The 20,934-nt window shown below is 43.8% G+C and overlaps 1 non-coding gene and 1 pseudogene across 1 annotated transcript; one reads left to right on the top strand and one right to left on the bottom strand.

The window, feature by feature from the left end:
* The first annotated feature begins 267 nt into the window (after nucleotides 1-267).
* LOC136327907 (U6 spliceosomal RNA) lies at nucleotides 268-374 on the top strand. The gene has a single exon (XR_010729964.1). It is a non-coding gene; the product is annotated as a U6 spliceosomal RNA (small nuclear RNA).
* A 6,884-nt stretch (nucleotides 375-7,258) lies between these two features.
* LOC136322234 (nuclear autoantigenic sperm protein-like) lies at nucleotides 7,259-20,364 on the bottom strand (annotated as a pseudogene).
* Nucleotides 20,365-20,934: the final 570 nt, after the last annotated feature.

The following is a 20,934-nucleotide window of genomic DNA, read 5'->3' as shown; positions in this document are numbered from 1 at the left end:
AATATTTTCAAATAAATGTGAACTCCCAAGGCAGGCTCAGAAACAGGCTGGGAATCATCTGATCTAGTTTCCCAGACTTCACTCATTTGGTCCATCAACCTCATCCTTTTTTGCCAAAATTTGAGTAGACCTTTAACATATATATTTTAAACATTATCTTTTTTACTTCAAAAGGTTAATTGAAAATGAAATTGTATATTCCAGTCCTACCTAGGAAATGATTATAATTTACCAGGAGAAAAGGAAAGCATAAAATACATATAATTAGTGCTCACTTCGGCAGCACATATACTAAAATTGGAACGATACAGAGAAGATTAGCATGACCCCTGTGCAAGGATGACACACAAATTCATGAAGCGTTCCATAAAAAAAAAAAGAAAAAATACATATAATTAACATAGTAATATTAAATTCTAGCCAAATACCGTTTCTTATTCAAAGATTCTGATTCTGAGGTTTCTTTACTTTTTGTTTAGAAAGGAAGTTAGCAGAATTGTGAGGAGGTTAAAGATAACCTAGTCCGACACTGAGACTACATTTGTCTTAAGTAAAAATGCTGAAGTAGAATTGACAAAGGAACATTATGAAAGTGTGAATCTATATTAATCTTGATGCCCTTGCTTCTTACAAACATTTCCTATGCTGTTATGTCTCCTATGTTTTGGGGACCACTGGTCTAAACTAGCTCAGGCAAATGGAGTACAGTACTGGCTTCTAAAAAATCTCCAGAATTGCCGAGTTCACAATTTTGTTCATAATTCTTTACAATGATTACCGAGGTGATCATACATCCCAGTAAAATCCTAGTCCAACTTCACACTGTTGTCTCAGCATAGTCATTACTCACATCCCCTTTTATACTCCAATGTGTCTTGATTTGGGACAATCCACTATATAGTCACCAGGTTGATTACTCACCTATCCATCATTTTCTGAACACCTACCTTGGACCTGTCTCTGTGAGAATGACTGGAAATACAAAGGTGAGTAAGGTAGTTCCCAGCCCCCAGAGAACTCAGGAATGAAAAGTCAGGGCAAGCAGAGGAAGAGAACCACTTTAATGTAATACAAAGTGATGAGAGTCACACGTGGGTCTGTGTCATATGCTGTTGGGATCACAGGGAAGGAGGACAGATGAATCCAAGTTCCTCAGTGAAAAGGGCAGGTATGGCAGCTAATCAGTGATGTGAGAACCAGTGAACCAGCTCCACAGAGGTGAGTAGGTCTTTCCCTTTTAAAACAATGTATTAATTTGTTTCTACCTGTTCCGGGCACTGATGTGGTAAGGAATCAGGTGGGGGAAAAAAACACAGTTTCCGATTCATACTTCAGTGGTTATAAGGAAACCTATCCTGCCTGCTGAATTTTGTAATGTGTAGAGCTAGAAATGTTTGCAGAGGAAGGATATTCTCCACAATTTACTAGTTTTAAAACATAAATCAAGTCATATTACTTACTTGATGTAAGGTCAGTATCCGCAGCCACTATCACAGCCACCTGACTCTCGCAGGTTCGCATTTGATCGGGACAGATCGTAAAGAAACAATTGAGCCATAAACTGGTGGTCCATTTTCCTTTAATACTAGCTTGCACCGCCTGACCAGGTGGTGGCACAGTGGATAGAGCGTTGGACTGGGATGCAGAAGACCCAGGTTCGAGACCACAAGGTCGCCAGCTTGAGTGCGGGCTCATCTGGTTTGACCAAGAGCTCACCAGCTTGAGCCCAGGGTCGCTGGGTCGAGCAGGGGGTTACTCGGTCTGCTAAAGGCCCGCAGTCAAGGCACAGGTGAGAGGGCAGTCAATGAACAACTAAGGTGTCGCAATGAAAGGCTGATGATTGATGCTTCTCATCTCTCCGTTCCTGTTTGTCTATCCCTCTCTCTGACTCTCTCTCTGTCTCTAAAAATAAAAAATAAATAAATAAATAAATAAATACTAGCTTGCACCAGCGGGCAAGAAAATACAAACAGTGGGAAACACTTCCCTTTCCATTTAGGGCTCCCAAAGCCACTAACTTATGTGAGTTTTCCTAGAATCAAAGTCTCCCACCTCTTTGCCTTCATTTTAGCTGCCTCCTCTCCCCCATGTGGCCTTTCTCTCTCCTTGGGACAATGTGATCTCTCCAAAATGGCCTCCTAGCTCCTCCCTTTAAAACTTTTCGGCACAAAAGCCCTCCCCCAACACACATTGGCATAACCAAGCCCCTTCCCAAGCAAGAAGGCAATCAGCTGCCCCATGTGGGCTGTGGCCATCTTTAACAGAGTGAGCAAAATATTATCTTATCTGCCCAACACTTGCTTAAAACCATTCATGAGCTGACCATTGCTCTCAGAATAAAACCCATGCTCCTTCCCACAGCCTACAGCTCTGCCCTGTGTCTGCAGCCACAACTCCTGCTCTCACTCTAGCTCACTAAACTGTGGTCACCGTGAAAAATGTCAAGTTCTTTCCCACTGGAGCTCTTTCTTTGAGCTTTGCTGTTCCCTCTGCCTGGAGCCTTTTCCTCTAGCACTTTAAGAGTCTAACTTATACAACTGGACCTGTGGTGGCACAGTGAATACAGCCTTGACCTAGAATGCAGAGGTCACTGGTTCAAAGTCCGGGGCTTGTCCAGTCAAGGTACATATGAGAAACAAGTACTACCAGTTGATGCTTTCTGCTCCTCCACCCTTTCTCTCTCTTTCTCTCTCTCTCTCCTTTCTCTAAAATCAATAAAGTCCATTAAAAAAAAAAGAGTCTGACTTATATAAAGACATCAACACAGAGAGAAATGAGCAAAGCCAAGAGGCAGGAGAGATGATTCTTGCTGATGTCACAGAGCACCCGGGCTATCAGCTGCAAGAGAATGGGGACCCCTGACTGCTTCACCCACTGCTGTGCCCTGGTGTCTGGAACCAGCCTGGCATGCTGGGCACCGGCTTTTTCCCTTTAGAACTGCAGTCATTACTGTGGGGAGTTCCCAAAATAAAGTCGAACTACTACATCACTACACACTTCTCAAACTAGACACTAGAGGATGTACAGCCTCAGTTCTGTGCAGAGGGGATGAAAAACAAGTATCTAAATCAGTGTTTCCCAACCTTTTTTGTGCCATGCCCCACTTTAACCTTTCTAAAATTTTTATGTCCCCTCCTATGTAACATATATAATTTTTAACATTAAAAAATTGATTTGTTCACTTAATAAACATAAATGATAGGTTCTAGGAAGAAATCACTATGAAATTAACAAAACACAGTAAGTAAAATTTCAAAACATATAATGAAAAACAGAAATTTAAATTCCAAATAACTTTAATACAGATTTTTCTATATTAATTTATTATTTTAATTTAGTGTGATCCTTGCACTTGATGCTTGCTGCACAGAGATTTTATATTAGGTTCCAATTTGGTTAGCTTTAGTCTCAAGTCTCCATGTTGTGTTATATCCAGCCGATTTCTTTTTTTTACCAGTAAATGATTTACAGCACTAAATCCACATTCAGCTAAAAATGAAGATGGAAACGGTAGCAATAGTTTTCTTGCACATTTGGTTGAATTTGGGTATTTGATTTCTGTTTCCTCACAAAGCCATGCCATTGCTCCTTTGATATTAAATAAAGCTTTAACTGACTCATCATTTTGCAATTCTGCGAGTTCTTCTTGATACTGCATATTTGATATATCAGACAAATCCACTAACATTGGCTGCATCACCCATGTTGGGAAATCAATTTGTTTTAAATCAGAAAATCTTTCTTTTAAATCAGCCGATAGAATATTCAAATGATTGACAATAACAAAGTAAAGCGGTATCAGTTACTTCACATTTTTGGAGCCAATGAAACTGTTTAAAGTTTTTGTTGTTAATATGTTTCTGACATAACTCAATATTGGTAATGAAACCAAATATCTTTGCTTTTGCATCGACAAGAGTTTTATTTTTTCCTTGAAGTTGCTTATTTAATATATTTAGTTTTTCAAAGATATCGGCTAAATAACTCACAAATGCTTTACCATCTATTGTTAACAGATACTTCATTTCAGGTTTGTCGCTTAAAAAATCACTAAGAGTATCAAACAGTTCCATAAATCTTTTCAAACAGTTTCCTTTAGATAGCCATCTTACTTCAGTATGAAGTAAAAGTCTCACATGGTCTTCATTTGTTCTTCACAAAATAGCTTGAAAAGACGCTCACATTTGGCACTAGCTTTAATAGCATTAACACACTTTATTACTTATGTAATACTTCATTCAGAACAGGCGAGATGTTTTTAGCTACCAAGTTTTCCCTATGAATAACACAATGCACAAGAATCATTTCTGGATTCGCATCTTTCATCAATTTTAAGCAGCCATTTTTCTTGCCCATCATATTGGGAGCACCATCTGCAGCACAAGATGTTATATTTTTTGTTGGTATATCATTGACATCTAAGTAGTTTTTTAGCTTATTATATATATCTTTGGAGGTAGTGGTGCATTCTAATCTTTTACAGAACAACATTTCTTCAGCAAAATGTCCTTTATCAATATATCTTACATAAGTTATCAATACTGCCTCACTGTCTCTCAAAGTTGATTCATCTATTTGCAAGGAGAATTTTCTTGTTTTCAGCTTTTCAATAAGCGGTTTTTCAATATCCTCACTCATTTCGTCTATTCTTCTGCTAACAGTATTGTCACTGAGAGGCATAGCTTTTACATCTTTGTCATTTTTTTCAAGAACCGTTTTTAAGAAATGCTGATATTGACGGTTTTATTAAATTCTCTCCTATAGTGTGATTTTCTCCAGTTTTAGCGACGAATAAAGAAATTTGATAACTAGCCTCAAGAACATGATTATTAGTTGAAGTATGAGCAGTAAATAGAGACTTTAATGTTGTTCTATTTTCAAAATTTTTCTTTAAAGTTTTAAAGTAACTCAAATCTGAATTAATATGAGCACTATGTTTCGCCTTCAAATGCGCCTCAAGACGACCTCGTTTCATTGATTCGTTGGTCAAGCATTGCTGGCATAAAAGACAAAAAGGAATCCGTTCATCATGTACAGCGGGTATGAACCCAAATTTTAAATATTCCTCCGAATATTGATGAGTTTTTTTCTTGCTTGCACCATTCATTTTACTATGGGCTATAAGAAATAAAAATAAGATAAATTAAAAACTAATATTAAGGCCCTGGCCAGTTGGCTCAGCGGTAGAGCGTCGGCCTGGCGTGCGGGGGACCCGGGTTCGATTCCCGGCCAGGGCACACAGGAGAAGCACCCATTTGCTTTCCCACCCCCAACCCCTCCTTCCTCTCTGTCTCTCTCTTCCCCTCCCACAGCCAAGGCTCCATTGGAGCAAAGATGGCCTGGGCGCTGGGGATGGCTCCTTGGCCTCTGCCCCAGGCGCTAGAGTGGCTCTAGTCGTGGCAGAGCGACGCCCTGGAGGGGCAGAGCATCGCCCCCTGGTGGGCAGAGCGGTTGCCCCTGGTGGGCGTGCCAGGTGGATCCCGGTCGGGCGCATGCGGGAGTCTGTCTGACTGTCTCTCCCTGTTTCCAGCTTCAGAAAAATAAAAGAAAGAAATAAAAAAAACCCTAATATTAAAATATGTGTTAAAATATATTCAATGTGACATAGAGTAAACGTATACTAAAAGTTCATATTTATTTAAATGTATATAACACATTTACTACACTACCACCGCAAATCAAAAGGTATCTATATTTTTTCCACTTGACAAAATTTTCTGGAAAGTTATGCTTCTAAAATTAAAATTGTCGTGCATGCACTATTATAGCCCCAATAATATTTATAAAATATTAGTGCTTTCTAGCCCCGATGCAAGAAGTACTTAATAAAGAGTTTAATATTGATAAAAATAAAATCCAATACTTACCAATTATTGATATATCTATACAATATATATGTATATTTATTAAATCAACGAGCTTTTACAACAATTTTGACTGACACTTATTTCAAATTAACACCAACTGAATGATGTGAAACACTACAGAAGTTGCTATGGGCCAATTAGGTGAGAATAACTGCGTTGTTTAGCGAGTTTTTAAAACGTCCGGGGTTCCCCGCGTCAGACGGCAGGCTCCGCGGTGAACCCAGGATGAAGTTTACTTGACGACGCCAATCACCCAGTTGATATTTTGGTCTCGTCAAACGAAATTATACTTAATAATTATTTACCGCAATTATTTAAGAATTGCATTTTTTGTTAAATTTGGCACCGATATCTAGCATTGCATTTAAATGGCCCGGGGCGAAAGAGTTAAAGTCGTGTCGAGTCCATTTTCAAATTGCCCCCCTTAACTATCGAATTGCCCCCCTGTGAGGCGTGGGCCCCACGTTGGGAAACACCAATCTAAATCTAATACAACTTTCTGGAGAATCAAGTTTATTACAAACTTTGACAGAACCATATACTTTAATAAGAACCCAAAAAAAACATGGGATAAAGAGCAGGGAAGGAGGAGAGATTCCCAGGAAAAAGTCTAGTCTCTGAAGTTTCACTCAGGTGGGGGCCGAGGGGTGGACCCACAAGGAGAGCAGACTCTCTTCTTGACTCCCAGGGGCTTCCAAGTCATCCTCCAGGCTCAGCAGGTATTTTGGACAAGATGCTTCTGAAGGCCACACAGATGTGGACACCCTCCTGATGTGAATCCCGCTGGACTGAGTCCTCGCCCATCGCACACACAGCCTGTATTTCTGGCACCACTGTCCCCCACAGCTGTCTGTCCAGCCTCTGGCTCACCCCCTGCACCATATGCAGCACTTCAGATGCACAGAGTGCTGCTCAACCTCCCCAGCGAGTTTGACCATGGCCCTGCCTTGGCCATCCACAATGTTAAAAATTAGAATAACAACCACAAAAAAGAAATAAAAACATATACACTAACAAAAAATTAAAAAAATATATTAGGCCTGACCTGTGGTGGCGCAGTGGATAAAGCGTCGACCTGGAAATGCTGAGGTCACCGGTTTGAAACCCTGGGCTTACCTGGTCAAGGCACATATGGGAGTTGATGTTTCCAGCTCCTCCCCCCTTCTCTCTCTCTGTCTCTTCTTTCTCTCTCTCTCTCCCTCTCCTCTCTAAAATGAATAAATTAAAAAAAAAAAAGAAATTAAAAAAAATATATTAGAGGGTGATAATATATAGTGTGTACAACCTTAATTGAAGTCACTAAAAGAATCTCCCAGAAGTAAAGAAACACAAAATATCACAAAATATACAAAAATGCTTTTCCTTGGGAGGAAAACTGTCCCTATTAATATTCAGTGCCTTCTGCTGCCGTTCCACCTCCACTGTCCCATACATGGCTGCTGGCTTTCAGCCTGGTTCTCAGCCTGAAACATAAACAGGGAGCCTGTGCATAAGTGATCCTCATTCAAGCCATTCTCTCATACAACCAAGCAGGCCTCAGTCAGAGGGAGTAAACAGGTCACCTATACCTCACTTTTTTCTCTACGCTAACAGGGCAGTGACCAAAGTATAAAGCCAACTTCTGAAATACTCTGTAACAGGGCTGACAGAGTCAATGTTCATGCATTACATGGAAAGGAGCAAGCAGAAGTGACTCAAAAGTCATGCTAATTAAGTGTCTTCACATACATCCATTAGAGGGGGACCTGTGATACAAACATAGGTTCCATTGGTCAGTGAGACATCTTATATTCCACACCAAACTGTTCCCCACATAATCTCAATGTTTTTACGAGGGTTACATTCCAGCAATCCAAATAGGCTCAAGGTGGGGAACGTGCACTTGGAAGGAATGACTTCCCCAGGCCGACAACAAGGGGAAATGGGGCAAAAGTCCAAGCCCTGCTTTAACTGCCCACCTCCTCCTCCTCCTCACGTTTCCCAGAACTTCATTCGCTCTGGAGAGTGCATCCCCATTGCCTCCACTCACCTCTGGCCCTTGTCTGGCTTTCTCTGCATCATCTTTCCAGGGGTCTGTTCCTCCAGTTTCCTCTTCTTTCTGATAGGTGGCCAGCAGCTGTCACACAACTTGAGGAAGCACCTCTGTTGGCTGTCTGTTGGCAATCATGCAGACGGAGGCACCTCCCCCACTGCTCTGCCTGAAGTCTGGCTCTCACTGGGGCTGCTTTCAGAGCCAATTCAGCTACATGCCCCCTACTCTGGGACTCTGCATCTTCCATCTTCTAATTTCAGGTAGCAGCTCCTTCAGCTTCTTGATTTCTTTCTCATATTCAGTAGGTGATCCTTCAGCCTCCTTCATCTGCTCATTTAGTACAGCCATTCTCTCCTCCTTGACTTCAGCAGATTCGCTGAACTGTGCTGCTGCCTCATCATACTGAGAATTGTACCCATAGGCCCAGCCCAGCTGGGTGTGGGTCTCTGCAAGGAGACAGTCATAGGCTTCCAGCTACTGCCCCTGCAGGGTCAGGCACGCTTGGAACTCCTCCTCAGCGTGGACATCATTCTCAGATTCAACACTAACTTCTCCAAGTTTAAGATGTGCCCGTGAGCCTGACCAGGCGGTGGTGCACGGAATAGAGCGTCGGACTGGGATGCAGAGGACCCAGGTTTGAGACCCCGAGGTCGCCAGCTTCAGCGCAGGCACATCTGGTTTGAGCAAAAAGCTCACCAGCTACAAACCAGGGTCGCTGGCTCAAGCAAGGGGTTACTCAATCTGCTGAAGACCCGCGGTGAAGGCACATATGAGAAAGCAATCAATGAACAACTAAGGTGTTGCAATGAAAAACTAATGATTGATGCTTCTCATCTCTCCGTTCCTGTCTGTCTGTCCCTATCTATCCCTCTCTCTGACTCTCTCTCTCTCTGTCTCTGTTAAAAAAAAAAGAAAAAGAAAAAGATGTGCCCATGTAGCACACAGCTGAGCTACTTTTATTTCTTGCCTTTTAAAAAAGAATTTTGCTAAGTCCAGCATATCTCAAGCAAACTCTAGGTTCCCAAACTCTGCCTCCTCATTTTTTTTTAATTTAAAATTTTTATTTAGAAAATTAACTTTAACAGGGTGACATTGATCAATAAAAGTACATCAGTTTCAGGTAAACATTTCTATAGCATTTGAACAGTTGAATACCCATCACTTAAAGTCAAATCATTTTCTGTCACCTTTTATTTGTCCCTCTTTACATCCTCTCCCCTCCCTCTTCCCCTGGTAACCACTTCACGTTTACCTATGTCTATGAGTCTCAATTTTATATCCAACCTATGTGTGAAATCATAGAGTTCTTATTTTTTCCTAATTTACTTATTTTACTCAGTATAATGTTCTCAAGGTCCGTCCTTGTTGTTGTAAATGTCACTATGTCATCATTTCTTGTGGCTGAGTAGTATTCTATTGTATATATTTACCACATTATATTATATATTTACCAATTTATTTTTGCCTTTACTTCCCTTGCCTTTAGGGTCAGATTCATAAATTGTCCTCTACAATCAAGGTCCATGAGCTTAGTACCTAGGTATGTTTTCTTCTATGTAATTAATTTTTTTCGGCTTTTACATTTAGATCTTTGATAGATTTTGAATTAATTTGTATACAGGTGAATACACTGTAGTCTATTTTCATTCTCTTGTATGTGGCTTTACAATTTTTCTAGCATCATTTATTGAAGAGGCTTTCTTTTCTCCATTGTGTGTTTTTGGCTCCTTTGTCGAAGATGATTTATACACACACACACACACACACACACACACACACACACACCTGGTTTTATTGCTGGGCCCTCGATTCTGTTCCATTGGTCTCTATGTCTGGTATTTTTTTTGGGGGGGGGTGCCAATACCATGCTGTTTTGATTATCATGCCTCTATAGTATAAATTGAAGTCAGTTAGTGTGATATCTCCAGCTTCTTTCTTTTTCCTCAGCATTACTTTGGCTGTTCAGGGTTTTTTATGGTTGCATACAAACTTGGTAATTTTTTGTTCTATTTTTTTTAATGACATTGAGATTTTGATGAGAATTGCATTAAATTTGTATATTGCTTTGGGTAATATGGCCATTTTAACTATGTTGATTCTTCCAATTCATGAACATGAAATATTTTTTCATTTCATTTTGTCTTTTTCAACTTCTTTCAATTAAGTTTTATAGTTTTCAATATATAAGTCCTTCATATCCTTTGTTAAGTTTATTCCTAGGTGTTAGTCGAATAAGTTTTAAAATATGATATATATGTTTGATCGTTTATAGTTTGTATTGAGTGTGGGGGACAGGCTGTAAGCAGGCCAGTCGTTATAGCCTGAGGCTTAGTTTTAAGACTAAGCTTTTCCCCACACCCTTGACTGATTGCATGATATGGGGTGGTGCACTCTCATGAGGAATCCCATTATGCTTCAGATAAGTGACTTTGTATCAGAGACTTCCTTGTTTGTATATTGGATTAAAGGTTTTGATTTCTACACTAAAAAATAGGAACAGACCCAGGGCTCTCTCTCTAGGTTCCTGAGATTAGCATTATAGAGGAGAGCAGAGAAAGGCCACGTGGAAGAGAGGAGAAGCAGTCAAGATGGTGGAGTGCTGAGGGAGAAGCCAGTTTGCAGAGTTTGTGCAGAGAGAAGGAGATGGGGAACGAAGGGAATAAAACTGGTGAGATAGAAATCTTTGATTCTAGGAAACTCGGATAAGTCAGTAGCGTTGGGAGCCCTAAATGAGTGGGTTTTGGAGCCCAGTGTGTGTTTTTACTTGCCTGCCAGGTACAAGCTAGGATTAAAGGTAATGGCCCACCAGTTCTTGGCTCCATTGTTTCATTCCCGTCTGTCTGAATCTAATGCGAACCTGCACTGGCCAGGCAGCTGTGATGTTGGCCGTGGCTACTGGCTTTACACTAGGTATTTTATTTTTTTATTGCAATTGTAAAAGCAATTGTTTTTTAAGTTTATTTGAGTTTATTTTTCGATGTTTCATTGTTGGCATATAGGAAAGCAGTATACTTTTGTATGTATTGATTTTGTATCCTATGACTTTACTGTATTGGTTTATTGTTTCTAATAGTTTTGTTGTTTTTTTGTTTTGTTTTTTAGTGAGAAGGGGGAGGCAGAGAGAGACTCCTGCATGCACCCCAACCAGGATTCAATTGGCAAGCCCACTGGGGATGATGTTCTGGCCATCTGGGGCCCTTGCTCTGTTACAATCAGAGCCATTTTTTTAGCTCTTGAGGCAGAGGCCATGGAGCCATCCTCAGTGGCCAGGGCCAACTCACTCTAATTAAGCTTTGGCTGCAGAAAGGGAGGAGAGAGAGAGAGTAGGAGAAAGAGAAAAGGGAGAAGGGGGATGAAGAAGCAGATGGCTGTTTCTGCTGTGTGCCCTGATCAGGAATCAAACCTGGGACATTCACAGTCCTGGCTGGTTGGCTCAGTGGTGGAGCATCAGTCTGGCATGTGGAAGTCCCAGGTTTGATTCCTGGCCAGGGCACACAGGAGAAGCACCCATCTGCTTCTCCACCCTTCCCCATCTCTTTTCTCTCTATCTTTCTCTTCCCCTCTGTAAGGTCAGGAGCTGCCATCGTGGCCATTCACATGCAGGTTCCCATTGGATTCGGGTAGACGATAAAGAAATGGCGGAGTCAGAGGATGGGGGGCCATCTTATTTATTGGTGTCTCACCAAGACAGGCAAACCACAAAAGAAGACAAGGGAAAAGCAGAAAACCAGCTCTTCCCATGAAGGGCAAGGAATCAGGGGAGCCCCTGCAATTGTGATAGCAGGAACTGTGTGTCCAAGCTCCTGGTCTGTCCCACTTTATAGTGTAGAAAACCAAAATCCCTTAACCCAATATACAAACAAGGAAGTCTCCGATACAAAGTCACTTATCCAAGGCATAATTGGATTCCTCATGAGAGTGCACCACTCAGATCATACAATCAGTCAAGGGTGTGGGGAAAAGCTTAGTCCCAAAACCAAACCTCAGGCTATAACAACCTGGCCTGCTTATAGCCTGTCCCCCATACCCATTATAAGTCACAAGCGAGCAAACATATATATCATGTTTACAAACTTATTTGACCAACATTCCACCCCTTTTGCTCGCTTTACAATCTAAACCACAGGCATCTTCCATGATGGTCACTGTGCAAGGAGTAGGATACATTGCATAAACAGAAATAGTACCAGATACAGCAATAGGATTAACAGATCAAAAACTATGGGCGAAATGAGAGAGCTGTCAGTGGCACCAAGAGAGGCAAATCTTTTCCCTCTGGCAGAATACAGGCCAGAATTTTGTCTGCAGACAGCACCGTAGCTGGCACCAGAGGCCGCCCTGAGCGGGCATACCAAACCTTATTGGCCAATACACCAGCATCTGCTGGTTCTATGTGTAGTAAAATAGGGGAACTCATTATTGGCCATAAAGAAATTACAAAGGTGCCCTTCAAAATGCTGTCCCCTTGAGCACTCAAGGGATAATACACTTCTACCTTAGGTGGCCAGGTGCTGGTTGCCCAAGGAGTTAACTGGAGGTCCACCTCTAACCCCTTTCCCCATGGTGCCAACAAGGCCACCCATCTCAGATGGGGGGCCTGTACAGTCCAGGGCCAAGTCCATTGAAGCCGTTGTCCTTTAAGAAGGGCTGTTGGAGCAGGCAAGAGCACGTTGCCCTGCTGTCCAAAACCTGGCTTGAGTAAAATGTCCTTGGTGCGTATCTGCAACTGAATGGGGGCAGCTGTCCGATGCAGGAGGGCCTCTACTGGAGCGGGGCTTCCCCGTCGAGGTTGCTCATTCAAAATCCAAAGTACTGTCCATAAGTGGCGTGTCCATCCAGTAAGAGAGCCGGTGCCCCCCCTCCTGTCGCAGTCCCTGCTTTAAGAGTCCATTATAACGCTCAATGATACCAGCAGCCTGGGGGTGGTAGGGAACATGGTACTTCCAGTCCACCCCCAGCTTTTGAGCCCATTGCCTCACCGTTGAACCAGTGAAGTGGGTACCATTGCCACTTTCAAGGACCAGCAGTCGCCCGTATGCAGCACTCAGGCGGTCCAGAGCCTGTATGACTGCCCTCTGGTCAGGGTTACGAGCGGGGTAAGCAGCAAGCAGCCCGGTGGCAGTATCTACACAAGTGACTGCATACAGATACCCTTCTGACTTTGGTAAGGGTCCAATGATGTCTATCTGCCATCGTGTCAGTGGGACACGACCCCTCTGGATCTGTCCAGGTGACACCAATGGTCTCCGAGGGTGTTCCTTGGAACATACTGCACATTGCTCACAGGCTGTAAGTACCTCTGCATAGGACACAGGCAAGTTCCAAGCCTTAACCGTAGCCCACATAGTTTTCTGTCCTGCATGGAGCAGGCGCCAGTGGAGCCACTGTGCCACATCACCTGCAGGTGCAGTCTCCAACCATCGCACCCTTGCCAACGTATCTGCCTCATCATTCCCAGGATGGGCTAGAGGGGCATGCCCTGTGACATGATATACTGTCACCTGCTTCTGGTGTCCTATTTCCCATAAGTCCTGCCACATGGCCTGACCCCATAATGGACGGTGCATTACCATCCACTGGTTAATGTGCCAAGTAGCAATCCAAAGGGTCAGTCCACGATAGACAGTCCAACTGTCAGTACAGATCACCAGAGGTGAAGGTTCATTATGGGCAACTAGCCAAACAGCTCTTAATTCTGCCCATTGGCTGCTTTGGCCTGTACCCGTGTCCATCCAAATAGTCTCAGTGGCCGGATGGAAGGCGATAGCCGTCCATTTGGCAGGTTGGCCCCTGCTGGAACCATCAGTATACCAGGCATCTTCGGGGATGGGCACCCGCCCCTCCTGGTAGGGACTGACCTCAGGTTCTGCCTCCTGAGCCCCAGTTGCACCTGACTCTAAGGTCGCATAGGTGATTGGACCCAAGACTTCCTGCAGTTCTGCCCTCAATGGGCTGGTGCTAAGAGCACAGCGTTGTTGCAGATAGGCACCCCACTTGGCCAGGGTAGACATTTGGGCCATACCACTACGTGGTTTAGTTGCCCAATCTCTCACCCATCCAGTTATAGGGTATGTTGTTTTGACTGTAACTGGTGTTGTGGTTGTAATACTCTCAGTTGCCAGGAGGGCAGCATACACAGCTGCCAGCTGCTTCTCTACTAATGAGTAACGAACTTCAGCACCTTTCCACAATTGGGACCAAAATCCAATAGGTTGCCGTAGGCACTCTGTCCGCTGCCACAAGCCCCATCCAAACCCCTCCGAGGTTACATGAACATCCAGCTCACAGGGCCTGGCAGGATCAAACACATTCAAGGCCTGTGCCACCTTGACAGCTCTCTTAGCAGCTGCAAATGAACCTTGCGCCTGCTCAGTCCAATCCCAGCGAACCCCCTTTCGAATAAGGTTGTACAAGGGGCGTAGTAACTGAGCCAAATGCGGTATAAATGCTCGCCAATACCCCAACAAACCTAAGAATTCCTGTAACTGTTTTACCGTAGTGGGCACGGGGTATGCTTGAATCTTATCTATAACTGCGTCAGGGATAACTTTTGTCTTACCCGACCAGACAACTCCCAAGAATTTAACAGATAACCCAGGTCCTTGTAATTTGTTCTCGTTAACTGCCCAGCCACATGCTTTCAAATGGGATAGCAGGGTAGGGACTGCTTGCTCCAATTCTGAAAGAGAATCACTAGTTAGCATAATATCATCAATATAATGGTACATGCGAACTACCTCTGGCTGTTTCCATTTAGCCAGGTCAGCAGCCACCAGCCCATGGCACAAGGTGGGGCTATGCAAATAGCCCTGGGGTAACACTGTAAAGGTCCACTGTCTCCCTTCCCAACTGAAGGCAAATTGGTCTTGACTCTCTGCGGCTATATCAATAGAGAAAAAAGCATTGGCCAAGTCTGCCACAAAGTGGTATGTCCCCAACTCATGGCTTAGCCGATCCATCATGTTAGCTATCGAGGGAACAGCAGCGTGCAAATGGGGAACAACTTTATTAAGTTCCCTGTAATCTACTGTCATTCTCCAGGTTCCATCCGCTTTGCGCACAGGCCATACTGGGGAGTTGTAAGGACTGTGTGCTGGCTGGATGATCCCCACCTTTTCTAGTTCAAGGATTGTCCCTGTGACTTCTTCATAACCACCTGGCAGGCGGTACTGCTTGGTGTTAGTCACACGCCGAGGGATGGGTAATTGCAAAGGGGAATGTGATGCATGTCCCTGCAATACTGCCTTCACAACCCTGATCCGCAGCCGGAACTCCCCAGCTGTAGTTTCCAACCACAGTCCTTGCAAGACATCTACCCCCAAAATATATTCAGGAATAGGAGATACATACACCTTATATGGCTTAGGAGGCAGTCTCCCTATCCCCAATGGAATAGTTATTGGCTTCACTTGAACAGTTTGGCCCCCATAACCGTCAATGGCCACTGGGGTCCCAGCAAACCGCTCTGGGTTTCCATAGAGAAGGGAACATTCTGCACCTGTATCCACCAAGGCCAACACCTGTTGTACGTTGGAAGGGGACCAGTGGATAGCCAGTTCCACATGTGGCCTCCGGTCCTCGCCCATCCTCGTTAGACGGGTCCCTCGGCCTTTTTCCTATTCAAACTGGTACAATGGGTCTTGGGAGTTCCCCTCTCCCTCGGCTGTCTCTATCATATAATCTTGTAACCGAGCTGTGCGTGCACCAAACGTTTTATTGGTAGCTGCTGGGGCCTTTCGTCTCAGTGGCTGAAACTTCTGTTCTGGTTTAAGCTGCTGCCAAAGTTCCAAAAGAATTTTATTAGACTGGCCATCCAATTTCCCCTTATCTGCTCCAGCCGCAATCAAGTCTACCCACATCTGCGTTCGGGTAACCTTTACAGGCCCGTTTCCCTTGTTAGTTGGGGGGGAAACATAGGCAGCAGCCCTCACTGCTTTATGATCCCGAGCGGCCTCCAGCTCTCCCAAATCTGCTACCATCTGTGTAATTGCATTGATGGGCTGCCCCACATAGGGGCCCAAGATAGCCACAAGTGACCCAAAAAGGGCTGACGGGGCGCTAGCAAGGACAAATTCCCTCATTTTGGCCGTAAACACTTCCTCGTCTGGCCCACGAGACCCAGGGTTGAAAACAGCATTCTTCATACCTAGTTCTCGAAGGACCTTTACTAACTCACTGTAGCACTGCCACCGACTCATTGCCCCCAGCAGTTCTCCAGCATTCTGCCAGACCATACGAATGGCAGCCATCACCCATTCTAATAGGGTATGGTCTCCTGGGTTGCCATGGCAGTTCTGAAGACGCTGCCTCAAGGAAGAGTGTGTGGTAATGGTGGCAAATTTCTCCATCTCTGTTCCGGAGAGCATGATGCCATCCACCCCTATATCCCATAATCGTAGTAACCAGGCTACCAGGGATTCAGTAGGTTTCTGCCTAAATTGTGCCCCCAACTCCATCAGCTCTGCCTGGGTATAGGGCCGGACCACAGAGTGTTCCATTACCTGGCAGGAGGCTGTGGCTGCCCCTGAGGGACTCTTTGTTGCTGGGGTTTTACCTTCTTGGCGGGCTCTCAGTGTGCATATGGCAGCTTCAGCCTGAGCCTTCTCATCCTCAGAAGAGGAGTCGCAAGCGCCTGCTCCCGCTGACCCAAAGCCAATCCACCGGCACGGATGCTGCTGCTCCTTTGGTGACCGTTTAGGCTCCTGTGGCTGCTGGCTTTTGGCCAGAAGCTGAGACTCGAGCTCTTGAATCCGCAGTTGTTTCTCCAACAACTGCCGGTGAAGATGTTCAGCTTCCAGGGTAAACTGCAACTCTCAAACCCGTAATTCCTTCTCCAGTGCTCGCTCCAATTCCAGCCTTTTCTGCCGTTCTGTTTGCAATTCATGCTGAAGCTTTTGACCTCGGGCAGTTTCCTCTTGAGTAAAAAACATGTAGCCCATGGCCCCTAAAGGGACAGCCATGGGGAGCCAGAGCAGCAACCAGTACTCTATCCCACCCATCAAGGGTGGTGGCTCCATACCAATCTCTGAATCCTGCTGACTACGCCAGTTGTAAGGCCAGGAGCTGCCATTGTGGCCATTCACATGCAGGTTCCCATTGGATTTGGGCAGACGATAAAGAAATGGCGGAGTCAGAGGATGGGGGGCCATCCTATTTATTGGTGTCTCACCAAGACAGGCAAACCACAAACGAAGACAAGGGAAAAGCAGAAAACCAGCTCTTCCCATGAAGGGCAAGGGATCAGGGGAGCCCCTGCAATTGTGATAGCAGGAACTGTGTGTCCAAGCTCCTGGTCTGTCCCACTTTATAGTGTAGAAAACCAAAATCCCTTAACCCAATATACAAACAAGGAAGTCTCCGATACAAAGTCACTTATCCAAGGCATAATTGGATTCCTCATGAGAGTGCACCACCCAGATCATACAATCAGTCAAGGGTGTGGGGAAAAGCTTAGTCCCAAAACCAAACCTCAGGCTATAACAACCTGGCCTGCTTATAGCCTGTCCCCCATACCCATTATAAGTCACAAGTGAGCAAACATATATATCATATTTACAAACTTATTTGACCAACACCCTCTTACAGCCAAGGCTCCTCCATTGGAGCAAAGTTGGCCCAGGCACTGAGGATTGCTCCATAGCCTCCACCTCCAGTTCTAGAATGGCTCTGTTTGCAATAGAGCAATGCCCCAGATGGGCAGAGCATAGTACCCTAGTAGGCATGCTGGGTGGATCCTGGTTGGGCGCATGCGGGAGTCTGTCTCTCTGCCTCCCCACTTCTCACTTCAGAAAAATACAAAAAAAAAAAAAAATCCTGGGACATTCAAACACTGGGCCAATCCTCTACCACTGAGTCAACTGGCCAGAGCCTGTTTTTAATAGTTTTTTTGGTGGAGTCTTTGGGGTTTTCTATGTAAGGATCATATCACCTGCAAAATTACTTCTTCTTTTCCAATATGGACGCTATTGGGCAAATAAATTTATAAAATGTGGTTTTAGGTTTGCTTGCTCCTATTTTGCATTGGCCTGGCCAGCACTATGTGTATGTAGTCTGTGAAAGGTTGTGGTGCTTGCCCTCAGGGTGGCAAATTGCAAATTGCGGATTACCTTCCTGCTTGGGAAGGGCTATTGTATTGCTAATGTTTGCTGGAGAAGGGATTTCCCCAGCCTGGTTTGCTGAGAGAGAAGGAGTGCAGATGTGGAACTGGAGCTGAGGGGCTTTGGGGGCTCCACTAAGGCTGGTGGGGGCCTTTGATTCTAGGAGGAACCAGAGAAGATTTTCCAAGTTGTGGAACTGGAGAATGCGGCAGGGCTTTGGGAGCTCTGAATGAGAGGGAAGCAGTCTTCTCTACCTGTTTGCTCATCCACTGGTACAAATTTTTTTTGTGTGTGTATTTTTTTGAAGCTGGAAACGGGGAGAGACAGTCAGACAGACTCCCGCATGCGCCGGACCAGGATCCACCCGGCTCGCCCACCAGGGGCGACACTCTGCCCACCAGGAGGCGATGCTCTGCCCTTCCAGGATGTTGCTCTGCCACGACCAGAGCCACTCTAGCGCCTGGGGCAGAGGCCAAGGAGCCATCCCCAGCGCCCAGGCCATCTTTGCTCCAATGGAGCCTTGGCCGCAGGAGGGGAAGAGAGAGACAGAGAGGAAGGGGGGGTGGAGAAGCAAATGGGCGCTTCTCCTATGTGCCCTGGCCGAGAATCGAACCTGGGTCCCCCGCACGCCAGGCCGATGCTCTACCGCTGAGCCAACTGGCCAGGGCCACTGGTACGAAATTTTAATAAACAGAATGGGCCACTATTTTTTGGCTCCACTGTTTCTTTACCGTCTGCTCCAATCCAATGAGAACCTGCATGGCAGCAGCTGCTGGCCATACAGATGCCTTTTATTTCTTTTTCTTGTCTAATTGCTCTGGCTAAAACTTCCAGAACTATGTTGAATAAAAATGGAAAGAGTGAGCAGCCTTGTCTTATTTCTGATTTTAGAGGAAAAGTCTTCATTTTTTCACCATTTAGTATGATATTAGCTGATGCCTTGCCATATATGGCCTTTATTATGTTGAGGTACTTTCCTTTTATTCTGATTTTATTGAGTGTTTTAAACATAAAGGATGTTATATCTTACCAAATGCCTTTTCTGCATCTATTGATAGGATTATATAATTTTTGTTCCTTGTTTTGTTGATGTGGTATATTATGTTGATCAATTTTTGTGTGTTGAATCATTCTTGTACTCCTGGAATGAATCTCACTTGATTGTGGTGTAGTATATTTTTAATGTGTTGTTGTATTCAATTTGCTAATATTTTGTTTAGGTTTTTTCATCCATATTCATTAGATATATTGGTCTGTAGTTTTCTTTTTTTGTGTTGTCCTTGCAAGGTTTTGGTATGGGGGTTATGTTGACCTCATAAAATATGTTGGGGAGTATTGTTTCTTTTTCTATTTTTTGGAAGACTTTGAGAAGGATAGGTACCAAATCTTCTTTGAATGTTTGTTAGAATTCACTAGTGTAGCCCTCTGGTCCTGGACTTTTGATTTTGGGAAGTTTTTGATAGTTGTATTTCCTCCCTTATAGGTCTATTTAGGTTTTCCAGTTCTTTGTGACTCAGTCTAGGAAGATTGTATAGTTCTAGAAATTGATCCATTTCCTCTAGATTGTTAAATTTGGTAGTATATAATCTTTCATAATATTGTACTACAATCCTTTTCATATCTATGATGTTTGTGGTAATTTCTTCTCTTTCGTTTTGAATTTTGTTTATGAGCCTTTCCTCTTTTTTCTTTAGTGAGCTTAGCCAGGGGTTTGTCGATTTTATCGATTTTTTCAAAGAAACAGCTCTTTGTTGTGTTAATTTTTTCTATTGTTTTTTGTTTGTTCTCTATTTCATTCAGTTCTGCTCTAATTTTTATTATTTTCTTTCTTCTGCTGAGTTTGTGTTGCTTTTTTTCTTTTTCTAGTTCTTTAAGGTATGATGCTAGGTTATTTACTTGAAATCTCTCTTGTTTCTTGATATAAACTTTTAATGATATATACTTCCCTCATAAGAGGAATAATAATACTGCTTTTGCTGCATCCCAGATGTAAGAAAAGAGCTGGAGATTGGAATGTTGGAATGCTGCCCTGAAACAAGTCTTTGCTGCGGACTTTGGAATGCCAAGTCCTGTAGGGGCAGAACGCTGCCCTGGCAAGCACTGATAACATTGTTTAATGGAAGCTTCTGAACCTTATAACCATTTCCTGCGTACCTACAAGGTTTTAGTTAATCATCCTTCTCTATTCTTGAGCCTATGCTCTTCTAACTTGCTTGTTGATTAAAGAAGCAAATAAATATAATGAGGCTGCAGAGATCTGGGCCCTTAGTTCTAGAGGCTGGGAGTCCCCTGTACCTGTCTCTTTTTTTATGTTGTGTCTTGTGTGTTTTTTCTTGTTCTGCAGCATCTTCCTCTCGTGCACACCCATTGCCAAACTGGTCTCAGCACCAGTAATTTTGATATGCTCTGTTGTCCTTTTCATTTGTCTGTATGTATCCTGTGATCTCTGCTTTTATTTCTTCTGTGACCCAGTCACTTTTTAGAAGTATGTTGTCCAATTTCCACATTTTTGTGGGTTTCTTTATTTCTTTTTCACAGTTAAATTCTAATTTCAAAGGCTTATGATCACAAAATATGCTTGGTATAATTTCAATATTCCTGAATTTGTTGATGTTAGTTTTGTGGCTAAACATATGTTCTATCCTTGAGAATGTTCTATGCATACTGGATAAGAATGTATAATCTGATGTATTGAGATGAAATGTCCTATAAATCTTGTAGAGCCAGAAGCCACGGCCAGGGCCACTATCACAGCAGCCAGGCCTATGCAGGTTCGCATTGGATTCGGACTGTCGGTAAAGAAACAGCGGAGCCAAAAACTGATGGGCTGTCATCTTTAATCCTAGCTTGCACCCGGCGGGCAAGTAAAAATACACACTGGGCTCCAAAACCCACTCACATTCAGTGCTCACAAAGCCACTGACTTATCCGAGTTTCC

The sequence above is a fragment of the Saccopteryx bilineata genome, chromosome 2 (assembly GCF_036850765.1).
Source record: "Saccopteryx bilineata isolate mSacBil1 chromosome 2, mSacBil1_pri_phased_curated, whole genome shotgun sequence".
In the NCBI taxonomy this organism is placed as follows: domain Eukaryota; kingdom Metazoa; phylum Chordata; class Mammalia; order Chiroptera; family Emballonuridae; genus Saccopteryx; species Saccopteryx bilineata.
The sequence above is the reverse complement of the archived record's forward strand: the minus strand, read 5'-3'. Positions and strand labels throughout refer to the sequence as shown.